This window comes from Lissotriton helveticus, chromosome 11, assembly GCF_964261635.1.
Source record: "Lissotriton helveticus chromosome 11, aLisHel1.1, whole genome shotgun sequence".
Taxonomy (NCBI): Eukaryota; Metazoa; Chordata; class Amphibia; order Caudata; family Salamandridae; genus Lissotriton; species Lissotriton helveticus.
Window position 1 is genome coordinate 631721230 of NC_136072.1, and position 25258 is coordinate 631746487.

Genomic DNA, 25258 nt, shown 5'->3' on the forward strand with positions numbered 1-25258 from the left:
AGCGTCTCTCTCAGTGCGTCAAAGGGGAGAGGCAGCGTCCGTGGGCTCTCGCATCAGCTGGGCTCTCGGGCAAGTAGATAGCTGCTCTGCTCCAAAACCACCACCGTGTGTTTGCTTAAGGCAATGTTGGTATATTTATACCTGAAAGGTGCCGGGTTTGACGTAAGGTTGGACATAAGACGTCAATAAAGATGTCACTAAGAACTGGCCGTTCTTACAGTGCTTTACAGGAGTTCTAGGACGGAATCAAAACAAAAGCAAGGGGGATTTCCCAGGTTGCTGGAGGTTTGGTTTGTTTAGAGAACTCGTTGTGCTTTCTAGGAGTCCGGGGAAGTTGCCTTGCTTAATGTGACTGCATGGGCTACGACTAAAATGGATATGATTCGTTATGCCTTTATAGGGATATTATTGATTATAGCCGAACAAGGGCATGAAATAGAAATATCTATTTAGGTTCCTAGATAAAACACTACACCCACTCCACGATCTAATGTCCATCATTACTAAAACTAAGCAATAGTAAACATATTAAAGGTGCATGTGTATTCCAACCCACCCCAAAATACATTTTTGCATTTGAAATGGTGTATGCGAAATACATGGATTATTGGTACTGTACGCTTTTCAAGCAGTGTAATCATTCAGTAAAAAGATGCATATATATAGATCAGCAAGAATGATTTGCGAAATTTACACATGAAATGGCTCTTAATACAGAAAAGAAGGTCAAGACCATTCCATCACATATAAATACAGTTGCTGTAAAATGTGCTAGAGGCTGAGGTAATATATTGTCTCTAGAGTTCCTAAAAATAGAAGCTCTGTTCTCTAAGAATAGTTCTACTTTAAGCAGAGTACATGTGCCAAAAAAAAAGGTAAATATTTTGAAAAAATGGAAAAAATAATTTTGCTTTCAGGGGAAGAAGAGAAAAAATAGTTCCAAATATTTTCAGTAGCTTTTGTTTATCAAAGCTGAAGGCCGAATTCAGAGTTCAGGGAACGCTGTGTGCTTGTTGCTTAAAAGTTACTCTTTTTGTTCAGGGGAGAACATCATTTCAGACAGTCTTTCAAAAAAGTGGTCTACCGATTCAGGTGAAAGTTCGACCAAGTTGGAAAATGCCACAACTGTGCAGTCTTGAGTATGATTGCTATCGTCGATGTCAGGATCAGCAATGCTCACAGAAGGTCGTACCTGGGTGATGTTGCTCTCATCTCGTACTTCACTACCCCCTAATCGTAGTGGTGAAGTCTCAACGAATGCCGTTATCAGAATGAGTAGCCGCTGGGGACAACACGATGCATGAGCCGTTACAGGACTTAGCAAAGTATCTGTATCCAATGGTACTGCTGATGGTAGTGTAAGACAGACGTCCAACACGCATTCTTCTCCGCATAGCATAGATCGAAGCACAGGTAAGATGCAATTCTGCCAGATGGGTCTGAATGAAAGAAACCAGGTCATATTCAGATCTCTTAGCCGGGCTAATCCAAGGACTTTAGTTATGCGGTCCCGATAGCGTATAGCTAGGATCGTTTCTTCCATCGTTTATTATTATTTATTATTAAAGGAGCTTTTAAAGCGCCTGGTGACGCCTCCCGGCGTGTCCCCGCGCTGTGGAGAGAGAGTCTAGAAGGCCGAGACCCAGAAATGCAGGTAGTTAGAGGGTGAAAAGATAAGTTTTCAATAGTTTCCTAAAGGAGGCCTCATTTTTTTCAAGTCTGATGGAAGTGGGGAGGGTATTCCATTTTCTGGCAGCAAGGGTGCGAAAGGACTTACCTCCCATCCTAGCTTTCTTAGAGAGCGATGTTTTAAGCAGCCCCATTCCCTTGGAGCGGAGAGATCTATTAGGCTCATAGGGTAGAGCTAGGTCGGACATATATGAGGGGGCTTTTTGATGAATTATCCTATGGCACCATAGGAGTGCTTTAAATAATATCCTCTTACCGATAGGCAACCAGTGGAGGGAAGCCAAGGAGGGTTTGGAGGGAGCTCTACGAGGAAGTCTTAGTACTAGGCGTGCAGCTGAATTTTGCAGAACTTGTAGTTTTCTGACGTTTTTGTCAGATGTGCCTAGCAACAACACATTGCCATAATCTATTCGGGAGGTAATCAGTGCCTGAGTCATGGTGCGCCTGGAATTCAGGGGGAGCAGGTCAAGGGTGCGATTAAGAGTTTTCATGACTCCAAAGCACTTACCTACTGTTTTTTTGACATGGCTGTCATAAGAAAGCTTGTTGTCTATCCAGACACCCAAGTTCTTGGCCTCCTGACTAGGTGTTGGTAGGGGTCCCAGACAGGTAGGCCACCAGTCTTTTGTCCACATTGTGTCTTTTCCTCCTATTATGAGTACCTCAGTTTTTGTGCCATTTAACTTGAGGCAATTTTCGTTCATCCAGGCTGCAAGCTTGCTCATGCAGGATTTAAAGTTATCGGCCTCAGAGGAGGGAGCTTGAGATAGAGAAATCAGAAGTTGAGTATCGTCGGCGTAAGAGACAAGCTCTACGCCGAACGATTGAACAACCTCTGCCAGTGGAGCCATGTACAGATTGAACAGGGTGGGACTCAGGGCAGAGCCCTGAGGTACCCCCTGTCCCAGTATCATGCTGTCTGAGAGGAAGGTCCCTCTTTGGACCTGGAAGCTTCTGTTGGTAAGGAAGGCTTTCAGCCATCCCAGAGCCTCTTTGGTGACCCCCGCCCGGTTTAGACACTGTAGCAAGATGGAATGTGCTACAGTGTCAAACGCGGCGCTGAGGTCAAGCATGATAAGGGCCATGGTCTTGCCCTCATCGGCTCCTTCCCGCAGGGTTTCAGTAGCTCTCAGGAGAGCTGTTTCTGTGGAGAAGCTAGACCTGAAGCCTGACTGTGATGGGTGGAAGGTACTTTGGGCTTCAAGATGGGCTATGAGTTGGACATTGACTATTTTCTCTGCTAATTTAGCTACATAAGGTAGCAGGGAAATGGGGCGCAGATTCTCCAATATATCCTGACTCATATTAGGTTTTTTTGATGGGGAGCACTATGGCTTTCTTCCAGTCTGCGGGTAGACAAGCATTTGCAAAGGATAGTTGAAGTATGTGTCTAAAGTGGGGCTCTAAAACCGAGCGACTGGCTGCTAGGATTTTAGGAGGCGCGGGATCTCGTGGCGAACCGGATTTGATACTCTTGCAGGTAGACACTAATATATCAACAGAGGGAACAGAAAAGGTACACAGATGGGATTGTGTACGTATGTATATCGTTGCTGGAGTCTTGTCTGCAACTTGGCTTGCCATATCGGAGCAGAAGTATCAAAAATAAAATTCCTGCTACGAGTCCCAAAGGGAGTGGTAGGCCGCCAAAGACAGAATGGACAAAATTTAGGAAAAATGCCCAGAACTGTTTTGAAGGGTGTTAACAGTCCCGAAAAAATTGTCTTAAATATATGTGGGATACCACTGGTATCAGACATATTTAGGATTTGGCTTAGCATTTCTGCGAAATGCACGGGGCAATTTGTTGATAAAAGGGTATGTATCTCTGCCATTGTCCTTGCAACTTGCAGATCATACGTTTCTTTTGATGACGTCAAGGGCACTGTTGTCTGTAAAAGAACAGACTTCATTCTGCTTAAAGTATCAATTCGAATAGAAGAGATATTCAAAAAGGGCCACATTTTTGCCTCCCTGTCTGGAGTGCTGTTTGGATACAATACTTGCATACAACAAGTGACCATGGAACTAACGCTCACAAGATAAGCTTTTCCTGGCACCATGCCACAACAGCTGTGGTCCACTATTAGAATATAGCTCCCGTTAGAAAGCCGTCTAAAGAATGGCTCTATTTGTGTTGCAGGTGTGCCATGCTGGTGACATGAAAGGTTATTTGAAGTCCCCTCACAGGCCCCATGCAAGTTAATACCTTGACACAGAAGTATACCGCTTAGTGATCGTTTACAATTGTTACCACTAAGAAATACATTCTGTTCCTTTTCACTATAACATGTGTGTGTGTAAGGTAATTTCCATGATGACTTAATGTACCCTTTACCCAACCTTTCATACTGGCCTGCTGGTATATACTCTTGACAGTATTTAAATTGGAAAGTTGTTATCGGAATTGTTATTATTTCGTGTATTATCCATTCAATGACAGGTCTTTCTGACATTGTCAATGGTAATCTCTCAAGTTTTTCAATGCTCAGAATCGTATAGTCTGCTCCTTTTTGTGGCAAACTGATTTGTTTATCAGTAAGGTTAAAGATAGAAAACAATGATGTTGTGTTGTGTTGATTAAACGCCATGGTACATAGACTGAACGCAGATTTTGCAACGTCCAGCCAAGCTTACAATAGAACGTAATTGGGACTGACCATGTTGTAACATTAGTAAGTCCTGCTCTATTATATCAATAGCAGAAGATACAATACTGTCCAGTGAATATATTCTGGAGGACAGAGTCATTAACCCATTGTCCACAACAGAAAGGGATTTTTCCAAATGAATACGGTCAATTTCCCGTATTTTTCTGCTGTTTTAATTTGCGTTTCTTTCCAAGCTTCGTTGTACGCAGCGTATATACCGGCCGCTATGAAACGTTTTTGACGCTGTTTGTGCGGTCCCATTATGAAATCACGCAAGTCAGCACCGTCTTTAAGTAAAGTCAAGTGTTGCTTAATTTCTGCCAGTGTGGATTTCTGTAGCCATTTGAGGCAGAGTTTCCCTACACTGTATGTTGTAACTATCCCTGGATGTTGTCTCTGGGAGTATCTAGGGTCTGGCCTGGTCAGTTTGAACCCCTGTATTTTGTTCAGGAATCTATCTTGACAGTTATTTGTGTCTGTGGGCCAGATCCACAACACAAGATAGTAAGGGGTCAAAACAAAAATTCTAACTGAATTAGATCTCTACAACACCTGAACGGAACAAAAAGACAGACAGGAAAAACAGGAAAGGAATACAGGAGTGTCAATTAAATCACACCTAGGGTCTCCTGTCACTAGGGGAGAATTCCCATCAGTCACCACTCGGATCCGCCCTTCATCATCTGGGATCCTGCACCCTCTGAGCCACAGATGTATAGACCCACAGTGGATTGGCAGATGTCTAGATGCCTAATCCTACATGTGGCGGACCAACAAGAGGGAGAACATAGGTATTTTGGTGGTGACTTGAAGCAGTGCTATAAGTGCAAATAAAGTGAAGTGCACGGTGAATAGTGAAAAACTGGTCATAAAATTAGGTAAAGAAGCAAAGAGGAAATTTATTAGAGTTCGCTTCTTCCCTAAATATTAAAAGAAAGGAGTGCGTGGTGGTTTAAACAAATATCCACCGTTGGAAAATAGGGTCGACATGTTTCTGCAGACTTATCAGATCAAACAGTATCCAGCTGCTTCCTCAGGACCAAATTACGCTACTGCTTGTGCAAAGAATAAGTGGGAAATCAAAAAAGTAAATGGATATCACCTGTAAAGTAGCGATACCATCTTTCTCCTGGCTAACTGGCAGGAGAGAAAGACCCACCTCACCTGGCTACAGCGCAGGTAAAGCGAGGCACCGCTCTGACCGTCGGTACCCCGGGAGTCCCTCTGGGCTGAGGTGTGGGCCAGATCCACCATTTTTTCCAATCAGGATGTGTTCTGTTTTGGTTAAAAATATGGGATACGTCTATCTCAACATCTGTAGTGCTATTACTGTCAGGTGTTGGCGTCGGAATGGACGGTTTATTTAAGTCTTTAATTTTGGCTAGGCCAAGACAGGTTGTCTGTTGAATGGTGTCATTCAAGAAAATAATTTGTTCTGGGATCATGCAGGCTCTAAATAATGATTCTAAACCTTGGACCTGCCAATCTTTGGTACCCCAGATTGTTTTTGTTTCAATGTTCTCTTTCCAAAAATCAAAACCAAATGTGGTCATTTTTTCATAAAATGTTTCTGAATTAATCAATTTAGTATTTGTCAGCATTGGTTTTGCCCGTCTTATTTAACAGTTTGAAATAAAACGTTTCTGCATCACTTGTGTTAAACCCTGGGAAGAATGGGAATTTCTCATAAAATGTTTTTGAACTACCTTTTGGTGGAGTTGCACAATGTTCCCATTGATTATAATTAAAAACATTTCTAGGCTGAGCAGATTTATGCAAATAGTGATGTGCAAAGTGGTTGTAGCAGTACATTTCTTCATAATTCGATGAACCCTGCAAGTAATCATGTTCTGTAAATTTTGCTGACATTACCAAATCTGACATCATATCATTAATACTTTCAAAGTCCCAATCATCAGAGAATGTGCTCGGTTTTACAAAGTCACTTAATGAAACCTTGAACTGATGTGGATATTTCAAGAGCTCGACCGGGCCATAGATTTCGTAATCTGTTTTGTCCCAAGCTACCCCACCAGGTATTGGATTGGCTGTGACATTCACTGATGATAGTTCTCTTTTCTCGATGTGAGATGACTTGTGTGGCTTTAGGACCAAGTTGATGTTCTGACTTGCTGTGTCCATTGTACTGTATTTTCCCTCAATGAATTTTCCCAAACAAAGATCCATGATGAGCCAAAGCAGGAGGAAAAGTACACCTAACACAATCCAAAATTCAATCCATGGAGAAATCAGATAGGTATCTTTGAGTTGATGAAAGAGTTCTGTTACTTTGTCTTTAAAAGTTTTTGTTGTTGGCTGTTCTTCAGGCTCGCTTGGATCCTCAGAAAAGTCATCGAAATTGATGAAGTAGCCAGATGCAGTTCTGTCAATTGTTGGAATTGCTTCCGGATTTTCATTTGCTTTTGGAATTTCCTTTGTTTCATTAGCATAGTCTGAGGCTACATCGTTGTAGACAGGTGTTTCTTGACGAACTGTTGCAATTTGGGTTTTAAGAGGCATAAGTTCCATGGCTTTGTTGCATAGTCCTTTTTCATTTACTGCAGGTTTATCAAATGTTATTAGTCTCTCAGTTTGAACCTCTTGTATTGTAGCAAACTTTGGTGTTCTGCTATTTCTTGGGAGTCCACTGGGCCTACTACTTATTATTGGCCACATGATTGTGGTTTTACCAGGTCGATGGATACAACTCGGTTCTCCTTTTTACCAGCAAGGGGCGGTAGTACAACTGATCTTGTTCCGCTGACAGCTAAGACAGGTACTGCTTTTCTGTAAGAAGGCCCAAATTCCTTCTTCACCGCGATCTTCTCTCTGACCAGATCCCCAATCTTTGGAATCCAGACAGGCCTTGCTGGGACAGGTGGTTTAGCTTCAGTGGCTGTTGGCTGTTGTTTTAACTTTACGTTGCTCAGGTCTTTTCTTGTTTCATTTAAGTCCTGTAAAATAGCCAAACGATCTTTGATATCAAAGCATTTTTCTTCTACCACTGAAGTCTGACTATCTAAGTCCTGAATATGCATTCTAGTACCGAACAATAGTTCATACGGACTGAAACCTTTTAGAGAATTTCTTGGCAGATTGTTAAGACTACGTTGGACACTTGTTAAATGTTGGACCCACCCATCACCCGAACCTAATACCCTCGCCGTTATAGATTGCTTTATGTCCCGTTTTTTTCTTTCCACAATCCCATTTCCCTCAGGATGGAAGGGACAAGAGTACCGCAATGCAATGCCCATGCTGGTCATGGCCTCCTTATAAGCTCGAGAGCTAAAAGCAGGACACTGGTCAGAATGTAGCATGCCAATTGCGTATGTGCCGATATAGACTCGCAAATCTTTTATAACAGTTCTAGCGTCAGCCGAGCGCTGGTGTCTACATTTTTAAGTGAATCTGGTCTTAAATGATATAAATTGGGACGCATTTTTCCTGTTTAATTTTGCGTATAGATCGCCTTATGCTTTAATAGGGGTCCTGGCAATACTCCGGCCGGTTCGTCACTGCGATCTCTGTTGCAGTTTGGACAGCTCATTGCAAATTTGTGTAGTTGCAAGCTCATTCCCGGCCACCAGTATTCTGATTGTAATTCTTTCAGAGATTCATTGATCTTCTGGTGCCTTAGACCTAATCCCATATGTGCTTCTTGAATCAAGAAGATTCTCCTGTTCGTGTTTGGAATCACTCTATCCCCCACTCCAGGGATTCGAGCAAAAGGAACGGAGGTTGCATCAATTATGTATGTATAATTGAGTGGATAGTTCACGGGTAGTGCTGCACAGTCGCCTTTTGAGGACGTTTTTACCGCCAGCATGGTTTCCCCGTCTATGTATTTTTCTGAACGCTTTTTTGTGGCTACGGAAGCCGGATTAGTTGCTTCCGCTGTGGCTGTGTCAGCCAATGAATTCCCTGCAACGTGAACGACATCACGTTGATGACTCATTGTATGTATCACGTGAGTCTTGTGTAGTTCTTTCTGTAAAAGAACTACCTGTTCCCAAAGCTTGTTATGCTTTATTGTGGCACCTGTGTCATCTTTGTAATCATTTTGAACCCAGTTCTGAAAGTCATTATTGTAAGATGTGATGCAGTAATGCGAATCGCACACTATTAGTGTGGGGAATTCGCGATCTGCATTTTCGAGCACCATCTTTAAAGATCTTATTTCAGCTCGCTGAGTTGAACAGTTTCTGACTGACTCAGTTTTTGTAATTAATGGTCTGAATTTACCTAAGCGCCAGTGACCTTTAACAATCGCGCATGCTGCGTTGTTGGAATTTTACTCTACATCGTAGTGTTGTGCAAATCTGTCCATGTAGATTACACATTTGTACTGTTTGAGAGGCAGAATTTCGATTGGCAGAGGATATTCTTCTTCACATTTTAGATTTTTTAATTTTTTCATTTCCGGGTCAAAATAGTATTTCACTTTTTCTGTAGCAATAGAATTTTCCAATTGTATCCATTTTGGATCTAATGCCACGGTAGTTAAATTGCGTGGGCTTGTTAATGCCTCAAAGGCTGATTCGGCTGTTAAAACAGTAATCAGTTTGCCTTGAGCTTGGGCTCTTTCTTTTGCTACAGCTGTTTGAGCCGCATTTACAATTAAGGGTGGGCGTAGTTCGCGAAGTAGCGCTACGCGGAGCTTCGCGAAGTGCACTTCGCACTACGCGAACTTCACGTAGCACTACGCGAGCTGCGTAGTAGCATGTTCGCACAGTGCAAGATGCGTTTTCAATGATTGCACAGTGCGGACAAGCATCCGGCACTGTGCAAGCATTGAAAACAGCATCTTGCACAGTGCGAGCTGTAGTTTTCTGCTGCTCGAGTAGATTATTACTCGAGCGGCAGCTTTCTCAACGCGAACAGGTAGTTTCTCATTGAGAGCGGTCGCGAGCATGCGCAACCACTCACAATGAGAAACCTGACCTCCTCGCATTGAGAATCTCGCCGGGATGTCATTTTGCTTGCTCGCTGTCGCGAACATGACGTTCAGGACCGCGAACAAGCAAAAAATGACCGCTGCACTACGCTACGCTGCACTACGCATGTTCGCACTGTGCTACGTGCAGCTCGCGTAGTGCGAAGTTGCGAAAACTTCGCAAACTCCGCGAGCGTAGCGTAGTGCTTCGCCCAGGGTTATTTACAATATTTTCCGCAAGACTGAATGTTTTTTCAGCTTGTGTGTACAAATGTGATTTGTAAGCTATTGGTACCGTTTCTCCCTCATTAGAGGTCAGGTACGTGAATCCGCATCTTCCTGGGATGACTCGGATCACAAGGTTGCGTGTGTTATCGCGAGTTTGCAATTTTGTTTTAGCTAACATGTCTGTTTGCAATTATCTCAAAATTTCGGTGTGTTTTTGAATCCAATCAGGTTTTATTAATTCATAGAGAGGTTTAACCCTCTCAGCATAATTTAGAATGTAAGTTCTTCCGAAATTCAGGAAACCTAGTATTGATTGTAAGTTCTTCAGCGATTTAGGTGCTTGGAGTACAGCGCACTTCTCTAAGAAATTGTCTGCTAGGCTTTTGCCTTCACTTGATAATTCATATCCTAAAAACAGGACTGTTAGATGGGCAATTCGTGACTTTTTAAAGTTGAATTTGTAACCCTCTGCTGCAAACCCAGGTATTATGGTGTTCACTCTTTTCAAGTGAGTATCCAAGTCGTCATCTGTTAGATAGATGTCATCGACATAAGATAATGCTTCATCATCATATATTTGTAGTAACTCTGTTACCCTTGCTGAGAATACTCCTGGGCTATTCTTGAATCCCTGTGGGAGTCGACAGAAATTTCCTGCGACCCCATTATTGAGAAAGCGGTCAAATACCTGCTTTCAGGTGCAATGTTTTGACAAAAGAATCCATTAGAGATGTCTAATGTTGTTTTGTATTTTTTGCGCACGATGTTATTCATTAGTGCTGCACTGTGTGAGTTTTGTACTGCAAATGTCTTGCAACATGAGTGAAGGTGTCTGTAGTCCAAAACTAGACGATATGAATCGTCTGGCTTGGAGACAGGAAACAAAGGATTGTTCATTTGTGAGGTGCATGTTTCAATCACCCCCTGGTATTCAAGTTGATCTAAGATCTCCCTGACTTGTTTTTTAGCTTCTTGCTTAATTGGGTACTGCCTTTGTGCAGTTGGTTGACATTTTAACTGGATTTTGTGAGGAGGAGAGTCCTCATCCCATCCAACATGATTTTTATATAATGCAGGAGCTCGGGCTACTGCCCATTTTCTTGCATATGTATATTTTTTATGAATTGGAATATGATTTGAGAAGGCAGGCATAATCATTTCTTCGCCATGAGGGCACTCCCTGACAAACTCTGGTGGCCAGACTCTCTCAGCTAAAAGGATGTCATAGCCTTTGGAAAGGTTATCCCAAAATAGACCCCTTACTTTCCTAGTCTTATCTCCCTCTATACGTAATGTTATCTCATATATTTTATGAGGTTTGATAACTCTGGTATCTGCAGTTTCCACCTGAATGTATTCATTCGTGTCCACTGTGTCCAGATGATTCATCAGGATCTTGCGAGCTATGGTCACTTCTGCTGCGCTGTCTAGCATGGTCTGGGCCCACTCTCCGTTTTTCAGTTGTGTCCTCAGTATCCTCTGCATGTTTGAATATTTTAATACTGGCTACCTTTTTTCTTTGGGAGTGGATTGTTTATTTCCATCCCAACTCTTTTTTGGAGTGTTTAGATTATTTTCAATTAATATCTTTTCAGGATTTTCAGTTAGTTGGGGTTTTACTGGTTTCCCACCCAAACTATCTCTTCCTAGTTCTTCATAGGATTTTTCTATGATTCTGGCAAGTTCAATTGGTTGGTCTGCTATATCTGTTTCTTTCAATTTCTGGAGGTATGTTATGTCCTCCGTTACCAATTGAACTAATTCTCTATATGCCTTTGTAAATTCTTTTATTTTAACTAAGAGTTCTTCGCTTGACATTTCATCAATGTCTGGATGTGGTGTGAGGCTGGCTAGAACCGGCCTCGTTGCTCCTGGTCTAACTAGTGGACCGAGCCTGGTGATGTGATTTTTATGTTTTAGGGCGCCTTTAAACCAGAGCAGGTGCTCTTGGTATTTTAATGGGATTTGCACCTCCTCGAAAGGGGTGTATTCTTCCGGAGGTTCCTCTATTTTGTAATAGTGGAATTCGTGTGTGACAGCGTTTGCTGCTGGAAAGTTTATCCATGAATAGAATACCTCTGTCTGACGATATTCGTGGGCCTCAATTACGAATACGACTATACCACCTCTCGATGTTAGTCCATTTTCTATAAGTTTAAGAGTTATAGTTTTTCTTATGTTGACCGGAATGAGTATAGCATTCGGGTCATTCTGTAGGAGACTTGTGTCATCCTCTAGGAGTCGCGCTGCTATTCTAGCTGCCTCCCTTTCGTCTCCACTTTCCCCCATTTTACTGGCAGAAAGTTTTTTGTTGCAGATCAAGTTTCAAGGAAACAAAGATTAGGTGCACAATATTTTTGGATCACTGTATCCTTCAACGTTGACTAAACCAAAAACTATACATAGAAATCTCTTCCTACTAAGTTCCGGTGGATTTTAACCTTTTACCCACTCCAGACGTCTTTTGGAGTATTTACGGGAAAAAGGGGTTCTGTGTGAAAAAGCAGGACTGAGTTACTCTAACGTCTTGCGTTAGATTTATCGCCTTACCAAACGTTGGGCGCCATGTAGTGTAGTTTCTATATTCCCAATAGGCTCTGCGCATTGGAATAATATAAACAGCAGTGTAGACGTAGGACTGAGATCGACTAGGTCTCTACTGACTATATTAGACTTAAGGTTTGCCAGCTAGCTCAGAGGTCACTAGAAACTTTCTCGAATAAACGAGGAGGAGTTTAACCTCCCTGGATAGACAAGAAGGGATTAGCTTCTGACAACCATAAAACATGACAACTTTGCTCCCCCAGAATAAGAGTGTATCTCTAGAGTCGTGTGAAAACAATAGACAGCTATTTCACCCAGTCAAGTGTGCATGCTTAGTTTCACAAGAGTGCAGAGAAAAGAGAGACAGGCGTTTTCAATAAAAGGTGTTATTTATTGAGCAGTCTTCTTTCTCATGCAAGAGAAATGAATTGCCACAATTGCAATACTTATAGTAAAGTAAAGTGCGTACAGTAAAAGGAGGATTATAAAATAATACTGTAAAAGCATTGATATGGTTTCTTAGCCATATGATACTTTAAAATAGATAAAATATATACATACATATATAAATTGACTAACATACTCAACTGGTGCTTCTGAATACGCCTACCCCGGTGTACCTGACCTAAGCCTAATACGTGGGAAGGAGTAAGTAAGTAGCAGTTTAAGTTAAGTTGGTTTTTGCCAAGAATCTGACTCAAGAATTCTCTTCAAGGGTTTAGTCAGCTCCGTACCTGGGTAATAGAAAGCAGGAGGTCTTGTATCTCTCTCTCAGGACTCGATATCCCAGTAACCCGCGAAGGTATCTGGAAACACCGGAGCTGGATTTCTCGGCAGGAGAAAAGATAGCGTCTCTCTCAGTATGTCAAAGGGGAGGGGCAGCGCCCGTGGGCTCTCGCATCAGCTGGGCTCTCGGGCAAGTAGATAGCTGCTCTGCTCCAAAACCACCACCGTGTGTTTGCTTAAGGCAGCGTTGGTATATTTATACCTGAAAGGTGCCGGGTTTGACGTAAGGTTGGACATCAGACGTCAATAAAGATGTCACTAAGAACTGGCCGTTCTTACAGTGCTTTACAGGAGTTCTAGGACGAAATCAAAACAAAAGCAAGGGGGATTTCCCAGGTTGCTGGAGGTTTGGTTTGTTTAGAGAACTCGTTGTGCTTTCTACGAGTCTGGGGAAGCAGCCTTGCTTAATGTGACTGCATGGGCTACGACTAAAATGGATATGATTCGTTATGCCTTTATAGGGATATTATTGATTATAGCCGAACAAGGGCATAAAATAGAAATATCGATTTAGGTTCCTAGATAAAACACTACAAAGGCTTTGAATGATGCCCCAGAACGACTCAGGGAGCAATATGGTAATCTTGTGTTGGTGTAACCCTGTGTCTCTAAGCACATATAGAAATGTGTTCCTAAACATACAATTGACTTGCAGATCATCGTACTTGAAAATGACTTGCTTATTCCTGCATCATCATCCATACATCCTCCGCCACATCTCTGCATCCCTCTATCTACCCACAGACACCAGATAACCCACCCTCCTACCTACACTTATCCATTCATGAATATATTTAGTTATCATTCAATCTTACTCACACCTATGTGTGAACTCATGCAACCATAATCACCTGCCCATCACCCATCAATAAACGATGAAACATCCATACACCCACACTAAAAATTCCTCCATCAGCCCACAAACAAGCATTCATCTGTCCATTTACTCTTGTATCAAGGCAGGTATGAAGCCATACCTGATCCCACTAATGTATGGGCCCGCAGCCATCACCATGTGTTCGTCTTTGTATGCAAGAACGCGGACAGGGCGTTTAAGTACCCGTGTTTGCACGTGACTCGAACTTGTGTTATCTGATTGGATGCGTGTTTCTGCACTGATATTGTGTGTGTGTTATCTTACAAGCCCATGTGAGTATTGGCATGTGGGCGCCTATATGTGTGTTTTTGTTTGTGCTTACAACTTTACCACACAACAAAACATGGACACCACAAAAAAGAGCAGCCACACCAAAAAAAAAACAAGAAAAGCCTATGTGTGTTTAGTACCGCTGTTTGCATCAGAATCAACTTCGTTTTCCACCTAAATAGCAAAAAGGTTCATGAAGTGAATTGCTGTTCTCCTCCATGCGGATGCTTTTGAAATCCACTAAAGTCTCATCTTTCACTTCACATTTACTGATTTAGATCAAATACACTAAAATGGTACCGAAGGCATCTTTGACAAAAGCTTCAAAGTTTACCTTTGCATTCTTTGCAGTACTTATCTCTTTATTTTTAAGCAAACGAAACACAAATATACAAGCTGTGAGTGCAAACTACAATTATAAACCTTCAACAGCGAGTATCTACTTTCACGAATCCCTGGTGTGGCGTAGTTAGATATTTCGGTGTAATATAAGGTTACATGAAGAATTTCTGGCAAATAAGTCTCATATCTTCTTCGCTTACTGTTTCAGTACAGTAGCTCAATTACAGGATTAAATATATCACCAATCTTGATTACCACTTTGGCCAGATTTCTGAATCACTTACTATTCAGAATAATTTCAAAAACGCTTGAAATATAACACTAAATATTATGCCTCACTAGGAAAAATATATTTGGAACAAGTCGAGCAATTTAATGGGTTGGACAAGTGCCATTTAACAAGTTTCTTGATACCCTATCCCTCTGTTTTCACATGAGCCTTAATACGAAAACGTTGCACTGGGCAAAAAACACAGAATGACAAATCCATTTCCAAACTTTTTGCTGCGTTTGTAAAAGGGAATGGCGCGAAGGTACTATACTTGCTAAAAACTAAGGGGTATATTTACAAGAAATGGTGCTCTGCTGTTTTTTTGCAGCGGAGAGTCAAAACATTTACTGCTGCCGTACAATTCCTAACATCATGCTAGCACAGTATTTACAATATGGCGCAACGTGCATTAGGAAAAGCTAGCGGGCAAAGAAAATGATGCTGACATGAGCATCAAGTTATTAATAAAATGCACGCTATGGTGTAAAGTCATGTTCGGCCAATTAGCGGCAACAAAAAGCATGCTAGCAGGCCTAACGTCACTTTTCTGTGCCCAGCGTAAAACACCCCACACAAAAACATCGCTAAGGAGAAAAATAAAATGCAAGCTTAAAAGCAGAATGGAGTAGTCAGGAACCAGCACAGCACAGGGCAACAACTCTTCTGCCCCCCACCCTCCAAAACCCCACCAACAGACAGGATGGCCAGTCATAATCCACGAGGAAGAGGAAATGCAGGTTCAGTTAGAAGGAGAATGAGATCCTAATTGCGAGGTGACGTAGCATCAACACCAGCTCTTTGTCAGCTCCAAGGTGTTTTGGGGATCAAAAAGGCCATATGGCAGTCCATAGTGAACGAGGTGAACTGCATAGCTGAAGTCAAGAGGATAGTGATGGACTGTAAAAAGTTCTGGCATGACGCCAAGCTCAAAACTAAGGAGAAACTGGCAACCATCTTCAGGCAGCATTGCAGACAGAAGGTGGCAGTCCAGCTCCCCAGGAGGAGTTTGATCCCATAGAGGAGCAGGTGTCTGCAGTTATTTGTGAGGAGTCGGTGGTTGGAGAAGTAGGAGAGGGCAGTGCTGACTATGAACAACTTTATCAGCAACAGAGTAAGTACCAATAGGGGACAATGGTGGGAAATACGTAATGTTGTGCAATTCAGTAAGCTATGTCCCAGCGCTCTGCACACTGTCTGCAGGTCAAATGGTAGCCACCTGGCCACTCTATGCTTAGCTATTACTTCAATGGAAGGCTCATGGGTGTTTAGATCATATGGCAGAGGGCAGTGTCACAAGCGTCATAGCTGGGCTATCCTTACTCGCACTGTCAGAGCAGCAATGTGCTGTGTCTGCAAGATACGGCACATTCCTGTAGTAACTGCATCCAATGGGGCACATACAGGAGACGTACCTCATTGCAGGAACCCCTGCACCAGAAGTCAATGAGCAACTGCTTTGGTCCTACCCAGCTGAATGTGCACCAGCAGATGGGAAAACACAGGGAGGCATTCTAATGTCCTCAACACAGCACAATACAGAACTTCTCTATTCACTCAGTTTGGAGCAGCAAGATGTTTTTTTGCTCTGCGCTGCACCACATATCCATGAAAGATGCCCCTCTGACTCACCTGGGCCCATGTACATCAACTCGAGCTAGAAATTCCTAGCATATAAATGGTATCTCACAGGATCAACAACACACCTGAGGGATTGGGGATCGGTGGGCCATGGCCAATACCTACAAATGGGGATATGTATATTGTCACTTCGATACTCACTAAAGCAAAGTACATGGCACACAGCTATCATGGCATGCAGGATCAGACTACACATGTGTCAGCTGCCATGGCAGGGACCACCTGAAACTCCTCTCATCCACACATGAATGGCTGAGTGTGGGGATGAGTGCAACCTTTGTACACCAGTGCAACATGGGCCATAGTTATAGTGAAAAGGTGCAAGGTGTCGAAGCATACATATTGGCCGTGCCAACATGCATCCTTTTACAAATGCATGGAAGGGCTGTATACACTGGATTGTGTTCAATCCCTGTACGTGATTCAAGCCAGTCAGACTGTAAAGATCTGGGTGTATTAAAGCATAGGGGTTTAATACATTGGGCATAATCAGGTATGTATGTCCTGCCAAAATATAAAAGTGTTTTAGGAAGTTGTAACTGAGCATGTTTTTCTAGAAAATGAGGGGCAAGGCTCTTTCACTCATTCATCAGTTCATACCATAAGAAAAGGACCCTGAGAAAAGCAATATAAGACTTTCTGCTGTTTAATTTATAACCGAAAATAATGCGATCCATCCATTCTTACCATGTGGGGGTTCAATTCTTCATCAGTTAGGTACATATCATCAACATAGTACAAGGCATCTAGGTAGATATCATTTAGAATCAACATAAGTTGTGCCGCAAAAATGCCTGATGTATTCTTATACCCCATAGGGAGTCGGTCGTAGAGCATTTCAAAACTGAGGGCAGTAAATGCAGACCAGTCACAGCTATCTCCGGGAGAAAATTGTGACTGGAAAAACCATTGGGAATATCCAAGGTGGTTTTATATTTTTTACAGACAATATTATTAATCAGTGCCGTACTCTGAGTATTTTGCACGGCAATAGTGAGAGCATGACTATTCAAATGTCTATAATCTAGGACAATGCGATAAGAATGGTCAGGCGTCTGAACAGGAAAAAGAGGATTGTTCATTTCAGAGACACAGGTTTAATAACTCCCTCATACTCCAGTTGTGAAAGAATTTCTTTGTTGGGTGCTTTAGCATCCAGTTTAATGGGATACTGTGGTTGTACCCGAGGGGTGGATCTTATAGGAATAATGTGGTGATAAGAATCCTTACAAGAAAACAACAAAGGAGCATCACAATTAAAGTGACTACAAGACAAAAGAATAATTTTTTCTATCAGGCAATCTGCCTCTTCCACCTGACGAAAATTATACATATGATTATTCCACATGACCCTCAGGGAAGCAGGGAATCTCATTTGCGCACGGGCCCCCAGAGAGTTAAAGGTTGCCAGTCTCTTGCCCATCTCCCATTGCTTTGATGCCGTAATGTGGGAGATATCTGATCGAATAGTGAAAGTGAAGGGAGTGGAAAAAGAGGCAGATTTAATCTGGCCAGCTTTCAGTCCCAGTGATAAAATCTTCTCCTTAATAGAATAGGTGAGAAAGTTGGCTAAGATCTTATTAGGTCTTTCTTTACTAGGATTCCGCCGGAAAGGTTCACGATGGACTCTTTGAATATCCGCCAATAGATCCTGGGCTGTATCGGGGGAGTCCTTCAACACTGTAGACTTAAGCAGGGCCACAATAAATGCTGGGAATAAAGGGGAGAGCGGAGTAGGTTTGCAGGGGTTGATGTCATCCGGGGCAGCTGGGTCTGGGTCAGGGTCAGGGTGAACAACAATACTGATCTTTTCCCGGATGGGTCTATTATGAACTCCAATGGATGGAATTAGACCAGTTCAGTATATCTATTTATTAAGTCAGATGTTCTATGTAGTAATGCAGTAATGTGCTGTTTCCTTTTTTTTTCTCTTGCTGGTTTCTTTTCTCTTCTTTTCTTTTTTTTTTCTTCCTTAAACACCGCGTAGGGGGGGGCCGTCGTAGAGCATGTTTGCTCAAGAAGACAAAGAGGATTCCCCAGGGTGGGATGGGGGGGGGCTGTTGGGTCACGTGGGGGGGTTGCAGTGTGGGAAAAAAAATGTGTCCTTATCTCTACGAATTGCACAAGAAATACTTACGCCAAGCAACATTCTAATATTGTTTTGTTCAGTCAGGTGCTGGAGTAAGACGGGGCAGGAGTTCACAAAATATGGTGCAGGGTGATATAGTTTTTTTATCTTGGAATGTTAATGGGCTTAGATGTATCCGACGTAGAAGATTGATATTTAAATATCTAGAGCCAGCGCCGGACTGGCTACCGGGCATTTTGACATTCTACAGTGCTGGGGGCTGATTTCGTTGATGGGGACCTGCGTGTGCAAAACGAAATTCGTTTTGCATTGTTGTTTTCGAGGCACACGCTGGTCTCCATCTACGAAATTAGCCCCCACCGCAGTGACATCAGCCCCCAGCTCTGTAGAATGCCAAAATGCCCGGTAGCCAGTCCGGCCCTGTCTAGAGCAGTCGGATGCTAAAGTGATCTTGCTCCAGGAAACACATCTGACATCTGCAGAAGCTAAAGAGGCCTTTGGGAGAGTCAGATGGATAGATGCTTTTTGCTATTCAGATCAATCCGTCACTAATAAAGGGGTGGCGATATTAGTTAAAGGCAGTTGTGGCGGCTCAATAAAATCATTCTTAACTGATCAGTCAGGCAGATGGGTCCAAGCTCTGATTAACATTAGGGGGAGGGATCTAACTGTGGTTTCATTCTATGGCCCCAATATAGGCGATCCGGTATATATACGTAAGGTCCAGGATAACCTGTCAGGAGTCCGTTCAATGATACTTATAGGAGGAGACTTTAATGTCCTTCTTGACCCTAGGCAAGATCGTTCCAACCACCGTCTGGTGGTAGTGGCTCCAAAGACGCAACATGCAATGAAGAACATGATTCTAGACCTGGGACTAATAAATGCTTGGAGAGTGAAAAATGGCCTGATCCCAGGCCATACTTATTATAGTAAAAAACATGGCCATGCTTCGAGATTGGATTATATTTTATTGGACCGAGAAGGCTTGGAGTCAATGAAGGACATGGATATCTTACCTAGTGTGTTATCCGATCATGCACCTATTCTGGTTACATTCGGTTTAGGACGAGACAGGCCGAAAGCAAATCCTAGATGGACCCTTAAGCGAGGGGCCTTATACGATCAGGAAGTTGTTTCTAGGATAGAAACCTCCTCTGTCAGTTTTTTTTCTGATAATTTAGGTTCAACATCCCCTGAATTTGTATGGGACGCCTATAAGGCGTTTGTCCACGGCCATTTTCTTAGCGCAATAAGCTCCTGTAACAGGAAAGAGGCTGCTAAATTTAAAACAATAGAGGATAAGATCTCCTCTTTAGAAACACTGAGAATGAACCTAAATGCTGAAGACGCTCCCCGAATTTAATCTGAAATTGATCTTCTCCGCCAGGAATATCGGGGGCTTCTAGACCAGAAGGTTAAGGCTCAATGGGCTTCACGCTCTATGGAGAATTATGAATATGGAGAAAGAGCAGGCGCAGTGCTGGCAGGGAAAATAAGAGCAGACCGAGTTAAGAACAACATCAATAGGTTAATTATAGACGAACAGGGCACGATATCATGTCTGCAGATAGAGATGGAAAAATGTTTTTTCTCACATTTCTCAGAGCTATATAAAGAGGAGCCATCCAGCAGTTCAGTAAACGCTATGCGCTGGTTGGAAGACAAGGATTTACCAAACTTATCGGAGGAGGGTCGTACCCTGCTGGATAGTCAATTTACAGAAGATGAGATTAAACTACAAATTAATAAAATAAAAAAAAATAAAGCTGCCGGACCTGATGCTCTACCGGGCGAAGTCTATAAAATATTCATAGATTTATTAGCGCCTAGACTGTGTGAATTGTTTAACTTTATTTATAGCCCGCATGGTAAAATTCCACCTTCTTGGAAAGAGTCCACTATCGTACTGCTATTAAAACCAGGTAAAGATCCTCTCAGGACGGAGTCTTATAGGCCAATCTCCCTGCTAAACGCCGATTATAATATCTTTACTGATGTGTTGGTAGGGAGATTGGCCAGGCTGGCTTCGTCCTTGATTAATCCAGACCAAAAAGGTTTTATTCCGGGAAGGCACATCCATGAGTTGACTCTTCAACTCATAGGCTGTATAGATCTGGCGGTGACGCGGTCGGAGCCATTGGCAGTGGCTGCTTATGACGCCGCCAAGGCGTTTGACCGCGTCAATTGGAGATTTCTGTGGGATGTGCTTAAAATTATGAGGTTTGGGGGGACCTTCATTAATACCCTCAGGAGTTGTTATGAGGGAGCCTCAGCAGTAATACTGCTGAACAGCCTGTTGTCTCCTCGATTGAATGTGGGGAGAGGGACTAGACAGGGGTGCCCTATATCGCCCCTTTTGTTCAATATATACATTGAGCCCCTGGCACAGGCACTTCGATTGGATAATAGAGTCACCCCTTTTAGAATAAACGATTATTCCTCCCAATTGGCCCTTTATGCAGATGACTTAATGATCTACACCAGCAATCCGGCGGAGGTATTCCCCAGAGTAGAGGAGATCATGCTCGAATATGGACAGTATTCTGGTTACTTAATAAACAACACTAAAACTGAAATAATGTGCTGGGGAGTAGATAATTGGGACGGCCCGCAAAGTAACCAGTTCAGATATCTAGGAGTTCTAATTACCTCTGACCTTAAGGATATTGCAAAGGCCAACCTGACGAAGGTTATGAAGGATATTAGTTTGTTGTTTTTGAAGTGGCAGAGTATCCCTTTGACGATGTATGGCCGGGTTAACCTGGTTAAAATGGTTATTTTGCCCAAACTAACATATATATTTAATGCTATACCCGTAACCTTTCAAAACAAAGTTCTGGGGAATATCCAGGGGAAGATAGGTAGCTTCATCTGGGCAAACAAGAACGCTCGGTTCTCATGGAAAAAACTAAAAAGGAGCTTGTTAAAGGGTGGAATGGCGTTGCCGGATGTTCTCTGGTATTCTTTTTCCTTCCAATTAAAAAACATCCGTACCCTCTTAACCGCTCCAGACGATTCTCATTGGGGCCGGATATTAAAGGTGATGCAAGACCTAGAAGGGGGAGGTCAGGGTTTTCTGTATAAATACGGGTCCCCAAGATTCTTCAAAAAAGTGCGTCTAAAGGTTTTAAGATCTGCCTTGACGTTGTGGTGCAGACTGAAGCGATGTTGGGGTATAAAATACTATTCAGATATGGCCCCCATCTGGGACTCCCCTGGCACGCCATTATGCCTAAAAGACAGTCTTTCCCAAGCTGTCAGAAGCGCAGGTGTAGTTACTTGGTCAGACCTTGTCACGGCGGAGGGTGTTCTTCCATGGGAAGTTCTGCGGGCTAAGATTGGGGACTCTTTTCCCGTTTTAAATACATTCAATTCCGCTCCTGGTATGATACAGAGAAAGATAATATAGGGGGAAATTGGGAAATCGAGGTAGCTCTCCAGTCTGTTGGTGTCAGGAAGAAAGAGGTAGCCCTCTGGTATAGTGAATTGCTGAATTCGGAAGTGACCACAGCCACGCCTCTAAACCAGGTATGGAGTGCATCTGTCTTTGAGGCCCCTGCCGCTGAGCTCTATGAAAGATCTCTTAAGTTTCTATATAGTTATGTTAAGTCGGCCTCACTGAAAAAGAACCACTATTTTGTATTAAATAGGTTGTATTTTACGCCCTTTGTGTCCAAGGTGTGATTCAGCAGAAGCGGATGATATACACATGTTTTATGATTGCCCTGTGATTGGCCCCTTTTGGACAAAAGTGGGAGAGACACTTGATAGCGTTTTGAAAATAAATATTGGTTTGAATGGGGTGAGGGTAATGTTTGGGTTGGACTTGGAAACCACTAATGAGCTCAGTGAGGAACAGATTGCATTAGCTTTCACTCTAATTATTATCGCTCATAGCGAAATCTGCATGTTATGGAAAGATCCAGCCCCCCCACTACATGATAAATGGCTACAGTCTGTTCTAAAAACTGCACGGCTAGAGTTGGGGGCTATATATAATAGAAACACCATAGTTTGGCTCCCACTTTGGGAATGGGCACTCAAGCTGAGGTTGGTATCCGACTCCGTGTTTGTCCAATGATTACACCGGGCCCCGGGATAAAGGGGTAGCCAGCACGGCTTCGGGTGCAGCAAGGACCCGACCCTGGGTGCACAAGAGAGAAAAGGGTTGTTGGAGTCTTTCTTTTGCAAGTACCAAAGGTGAGATGAGGACAAAAAAAAAAAGACAAAAGAATAATTTGTCTGCAAGTGGTCTAGTACGCGGTCTATGACATTTGCAAGTGAAACCTTAATAGGTTATTAAGAAGGCCCTCACTCACCAACCTGGTTGGTGAAATGCCTTATCATTGGGCCCCACCAGGAGTGGCCAAATGTCACCCTGGTGTGCTACAACGCCAGAGTTACTGCGGAGCTGGTTGTTCTTGAATGTGAAGTGAAGGTTAAAATGTCACAATTAAGTCAAAAAAGAATTTATTTGTTTTGCCAATTGGACAGTGTAAAAAACTATGTAGGATAAAGAACCAAAATTATAAGTCCAGGATTATCCTTAGGTGTCGTGATCAGGTCAACATGTTTCAGCCTATGTGATGTAATTTATCAGGCATTCGTCAGGACCAATGTGTAAGAATTAAATGTAGTGTAAGAACCCCGGCGGTATGGGCACGCTAAGGCCCACCCTAACCTGGAATTACTTATGTGAAAAATAAAATGGTTTCTAAGATTCCAACGTGTTGGAGTGGAAGCCTTGTTCTTTATTTATTGTTTTTCATGTGTGTTGGTATCTATATCAAAAGTCTTTTGGCCTACACGTCAGTGTGGGTGAAGTACCCGCTTTTTCCTTTCTGGTACTATGGGCCCAATTTTATCGTGCCCTTATCCTTGTGCATATCCCCTCTATTGTCTCCCTCCAGTTTTATAATATTTCCCCGAAGCGGGATTGATAGCTACTTGCCTGATAATACTTGTAAAACTGTAGTTGATTGTGATTTTGTCTCATATTTGTAACATACTTGTATGCAACCTTCCAGAGTTTCCCCCTCTGTGTCCCCCACAAGGATTTGCCCTGAGGAAGGTGAGTCCCGTAATAGGTCTGTCACCGAAACGTACGTCGGCTCTGACTTCATCGACAAAGGAATTTGGCGGATCCTATCACACCTCTCTGTGTTTCCTTAAGCCTACCTGATTTTGTGTTTGTTATATATTTATTGTTGTCACCCCTCGGACTCTGATTTATAACTAAGAAGTACCCCGCCATTGATTTTGGCCTTTGCTACTAAGCCGCGCAGGGAATATGTTTATCCTGCTCTAAGAAAAGATCCTCTTTAAATTTCACTTTTGTGAATGTATTGACCATATGTTTTTTCCGGATGTATGACATTACAACGCATGCTTTTACCACGCATGCCTTTACATCGCAGTTTTTACAACGCATGCTGTTACAATGCATAGCGCTAAGGGGTGCTGGATAGTGAATAGTTTAATTTACTATTCCAACTCCAGTCCCCGTGGATAGTAGGGAAGGTGTTGGATAGTAAATTAAATCTATTCCCTATCCTAGAGCGCCCCCCAGCGCAATGCGTTGTAATGACATGCGTTGTAATAGTTGCGTCGTAAAGGCACTGCGTGGTAAAAGTTGCGTTGTAAAGATGGTCCCCGTTTTTTCCGCCTTCATCTATTTTTGTAAAATCTTGGTTGTCTGATTGGATCCGTATGGGTCAGGATGGTTGCCCTGGTATGATTGTGGAATACATGTGGTTTGCTTGCTTGTGTTTTTGAATGGCTGTGGGGGAACTCTCTGTGATTTCGATATTATGCTGTGACTAATGCCCTTTTTATTGTACATATGAATATTCATTAAAGCACCCATTTTTGGATTTACTCCATATAAAAATTGTTTCTCTAATTGTTTGCTCTCCTGGGAGGGAGATTACATATTGAGTGACCGTTTTGGCACCATACTTATTAATCTGTGGGTGGAGACTCCCTGTTGTTTATTTGCAGTATGGGGTATAACTAGCCACAATTGGCCATGTTGCCGCATCGTTACTTAAGGGGCCCATTCAAATATTAGTACGGACATGGGGAAGGGCGCCATTGCATGAGGTTTGGTGTTCTCAAAACCGTAAGAAAAACTCCAAATGTAAATGTAAATGTAAATGTATGTGTCTTGTAAAGCGCACTGCTGCCCTGAGGCGTCGTGGCGCTGTAGACCGCTGGGGAACCCGTCCTGGCTATCCCTGTGAGATGGTCCCTACTGGGTATCTCCAAGGTGAAACCAGGCATCCCCGGCGAATGTGAGGGGCCGTTGTAGAGATGAGGCAATCTAATGCCCAGAGTTGCCGAGTGTGATCCCTGGTTAGAGTAGGCACCGAGGCGAGAATTATCGAGTCCGCTGACCCTGGTCCACGACCCTGCCGCGTCGGGAATTGAACCCTGGTCCCGGGCCGTTCTCTGCTTCCGGGTCTGCCGCCTCTAGCCAGTGAGCCACACCACTCCACTGAAGTGCATATGGATGATATGCAACCAGTGTCTGTGGCACAGTATAATAATGAAAAGTTTTGTCATTAGCATCTACAGCCGGAAAGGTGATCTAGGAATGAAAACCCTCAAAGCAGAACACGGTGTCCGCCTTAACTACAAAAATCACCAGAGCTCCTGCATTAGGGACTCCATGCTTAAGGAAATGTTGAGTAACTGGCGGGCGTCAATCTACATTTATGACCATGGGCTGAGCCATAGCTAAATGGAGAAGCATTTGAATGGTAGAACAATGCGGATATATATCTTTTAATATTCAAGCTTGAAAAAACAACATTTGGGGCTACCTAACAGCTGTGGAGGAGAAACCCCCAACACCGTGGACACCTCCAGTAAAAAGGTATCAGGGTATTGTAGACAAGCACAAGCACTACTCGGGGTTCCCGCAAGTAAGTCC